Genomic DNA, 4459 nt, shown 5'->3' on the forward strand with positions numbered 1-4459 from the left:
TTATGGCAAAAATTCAAGACACGAAAATAAAGAAATAATGCCAGAAGCTTATTGGAACTTTATGGTGTTCGTAAAGAAATCAAATTAAACTGAAAATAAAATCTAACATATTATTAAATTGAACTGAAATTTAAAAATTATTGTTAAAATTTTTTAAAATTATTTTTAATTAAACACTTCAACGAAAAGCCACGTTCTTCAGTTTATGACATTTTTATGATTAAATAATTACATTCATTCGAACAGTATTTTAAAGTAAATGAAATTGAACGAGAAAAGCTTCAAAGTGCAATGATAACAAATCTAGTGTTTTGAATATTTATAGAAACTTCAAGACTTAACATGGAAAGAAAAATGCATTCATGGAACATGTCAAATTTCAAAAAAATAATAGAGCCGTTCGAAGCTTTGAGTAAATCATCCTAAAGGGACTGGAAAAGACGTCAAACAGTAGCTTCAGATTTTCCAAGTCTCCCTGAAAAAATCTATTCAAGTGACCGCGACTAAAATGAGATTAAGATTAAGCAAAACAGCTGAAAATAGTGAGCGAGAGGCGTCGGCGCGTGCTACGTCTAAGCTGATTAGTCGCGTCGTTTAGCTCTCTGTCTTCTTATGACACTTCTGCATCATTGTCTACATCGATATTCTGTAATAATTCAATAATTTAAATTACAAATTTTTACAAAATAAAATTACTTATAATTTTACCGTATTGTTTATTTGTTATTGTTTATAAAATCACGCGTATATTTTGTCGTTAAAATATTTCTGACATTCAAAAACAGATATATCAAAATATCACTGCTCAATGTTTGGTGACGGTAACATCAATAAACAAAAAATAAATAAATAATTGTTAGAAAAAATAACCTGAAATATCATAATTAGCGAGGTTTTAAATATGACTTGATTATTTATTTCGGCATATTATTGCAAATGCCGAAACAGAGAAACTCTTTTGAAAAGTATAATTCCGAAACGCAATATCGCTTGGAAAAATGATTGAAAAAAGATGTCGGCAATACGGAGAGCGAAGGAACACTGGAAGGCAAAACTTCTTTACACAAAGTAATCCATAGATTGTGTCTTTAATAAGTAGTTTAATTGGCGAATAATTTATAAGTTGGTGTAACATTTACAGTGTGATAGTAGAAAAAATGTTAACATAGGAAGCTCCAATATCAATAAATATTTAGATTGCTATGATATGGATATTGACGATAATCTACCTGTGTCAAATTTGCCAACGTTCAGTATAACGGTTTTCTTGGTATAATCAGTATAATACTTGTTTACAACCGGGATAAACTGTAGAAAATACTCACGTATATGCATATAAAAACAACTGTGTCTTCGAACTGACGCAGATACTGTAACGGGGTATAACCGTTTAATTAATTAAATCGCGTAATTATATTCGAAAGGACACGCGTATCTATCAATGCTCAATACGAATTCGGGGAGCACGAGAAAGTATGCCTCAGTCAACCTGTAATCATTAATAACCTATTCGGAATTGAGTAGAAGCTATGAGAAATGAGAGAATTAACGAAAACACTTGTTAGTAAGCTAAATCAGATCTTTTATTGTTTCCTCAAAACTCACAAAAGGTCGGCCCGCGCGTTTGTTTACATACACGCTCGCTCATCGGCAACACGCTTTGCCGGTACGCTCGCTGCTCTTTGTCGCTAGAGCCGTTATATACACGCATCGAATGTTAGCATCGAGTTATTATTCATTCATGTAATTCCGAACGCGTAATTAAGCTGGCCAGCTTACCTTACTTATCTGCGACCGGAGAACACTATGACGGGTTGCACAGCACGGAACAGTTAATTGTATTGTTTTTGTTGCCGGTCGCGAACGCGCGCACGTTATGGTTTCGCCCTCGATGGCGAAACCTCATACACACACTCGTTCACTCGTCCTGGCCTCAGGTGATCGGACGTCTGGCTCCTGGATGGCGGTTATCACGGCTGTATCTGCTGTGGTCCTCTCGTCGATCTGATGTACGGTCAGCGAAGGCACGTGGATCAGCGGCGATACGATAGCGAAACGGGCGGACACAACAAAGGTTGATGCTTCACTCGTTCGAATCTTGTCGCGCGCGTTCCGTCTGCTCGCGTGCCGAATTCCTTCGTTACATGTTTTTGTCCCCCCTGGGAGGTGCTGCCCTCACGGACAACAATAAGGTTAAATGATTAGCGCTAACTTGACGATTACCGTCACAGCCCCCTTCCAGTCTGGACCTATAGGGTCCTTGACGATGATCCCGTTAGCGCCGTACTTTCCGAGGAGGAGGTGGGGAAGGATAATAAAGGATCATAGTTCGAGTAATGTCAAATCTATCTTTATTGGACGACAGGGCGATGTATCGGTGGTCCTGCCCACGGGGGCAGGACATCATCACCTAGCTGGCCTTGGTTGTATCTCCTGGCCCTGGTCGTCCAATGGAGGTCTGCCGCGTGCCTCCCACCCCAGTCTCTCCTGGACCAGGTCGGCGTGTTGCCGCACGCGCGGGCAGCGGTCCGTACGGGTCACCCCGGGGTAGTGGCACGCGTTGCACCCCTCCCATTGAGCGCGGGAGAGGGTGCCCCGTGGGAGCCCTCGCTCACGGGGGGTCAGAGGCAACCCGTTCCTACGGTTCGGGGCGGACCACAATGGCCTTTCGACCGTGGAATCCGCACCCGAGGAGCCCAGGACCACATTAATGTGGATGGGCCCCGTTGCCTGACCGCTTTGGCTCCCGTCCACGTTGACCACCAGGGTTACCCCGCCTTCTTGTGAACCCTGGTGCGGCGTCATCTCCGACCTGGTTTCCGGAGCCGTTGTTCTGATCCCGGCAGCCGGAGACTGGGGGAGGCTGTTGGTGTCGCCACTCGCCGGGCCCTCGTGGGCCTGGCGGAGGCGTTGTTGCACCTCTCTTAGGGCCGACGCGAACTGGCGACGGCGGGACACCACTCTCTCCCAGTGGTCAAGATCTACTGGGTGGTGTCCCGCGGCTGTGTACGCATCATATTCCGCGTACACAGCCCGCTGGAGGGCGTTGAGGGTCGTCCATCCTCGCTCGACCTCCCTCAAGCCCTCAACAATGTCCTCCCAGGTCCTTTTGCCAGAAGGTGGTGCCTGGCTCGGGAACCTGGGGGACCAGCTCGCGTCGGGGGCGCCCTCTTCCGTTTGGGTGCCCACCGATACGGTGGGAACCCTCATAGGGATGGGCCCCTTTGGTGGTCCGGATGGTGGTGCGGCGTCGCTGCGCGTGATGCCGGGTGTCGTTGCCGGCGTCGTGGGGTTTTCCTCATCCAGGAGCTCTTCTATGAGCACGGATGACGAGCTCTCGTGAGCTCGCACCCGTGCTCGCTCCTCTTCCTCCTTTTTCTGGGCGAGTAGGTGGAGCGCGGCATGTACCACCCCCTCGACGGCGGGACCTAGGTCCAGGCCGATGAGGGCGGCTGCCGCCTGCTCGAATTGATCGAGGGTGATCTGCATCCTGTAAATGTCCGGCGAGTTAGTATCCTACAAACAACTTTAAATATCGAAGGTGGGCGCCTGTTCGGCTGCCCAGGGCCTTCGTCGCCGGAATCGAAGGTGGGGTCCTTAGCGTCGGTCTCCCAGGTCCTTCGTTCGCCGTGTATCATGCATCCACGGTTGTCGCTTTCGGTGGTCTGCCCCTCTTCCTCTTCGCGATGATGGGAGGAGGGGCTCGAGTTGTTTGTCGATGTTGTGTGGTGTGTGTAGTTCGCGCGGACTTACGAGGTCTTCCTCGTGGGCGCTTCGTCGGGTTAGTAGGAGGGGTATCTAGTGGGACTCGGCTGGGGCAATTACGGCGAGTACGGCGAGGTGATTTCGGAGTTGTCGCGTCGTCATTTCGGAGTGTATTATCTGAGGTGTTGGCGCTCCCGTTTCCGTGTATCGATGTATCGCTCGCGTTAGGCGGGACGCTCATCGCCTCGACTCCCTCGGTGGTAGAGGTCTCGTCGTCATCTCGCGTTCGAGGCCCATTCGCCGGTATGTCGTCGTCTCGTCCATAATAGGGTTTGAGGTCCTTAGCATGTATTAGCTCTGTGACCTCTTCCTGTTGGTTGGCGAGGCGATATGAGTTGGCGCCGAGTACCTTTGTGACGATAAAGGGGCCGATGAACTTGGGTGCTAACTTCGCGGAAATGCCCTGTGCCGCGCAGGACAGTACGCGGTTCTTTTTCCACACCCAATCACCTTCTTTGAACCTGTGGTCCCTGTGTTTGGCGTTGTAGTACTTAGCCTGCCTCAGGGACTCACCCGAGGCGCTCTCGTGAGCTTGTTGAATGGTGGAACGGCTCTTTTTCATGTGTTCGTTCCATTGTCCGATTCGGAGCAAACTCTCCTCTTGTGCGGCGAGCTCGTCCATTCGTTTCCGGAGCGTATTCGGGGCTTCCGGTTGCCTGCCATAATTTAGCATGGCCGGACTGACCCCGGTGGA

Source organism: Phymastichus coffea, unplaced genomic scaffold (genome assembly GCF_024137745.1).
Source record: "Phymastichus coffea isolate CEN01 unplaced genomic scaffold, Cenicafe_Pcof_1.1 PCOF00031, whole genome shotgun sequence".
In the NCBI taxonomy this organism is placed as follows: domain Eukaryota; kingdom Metazoa; phylum Arthropoda; class Insecta; order Hymenoptera; family Eulophidae; genus Phymastichus; species Phymastichus coffea.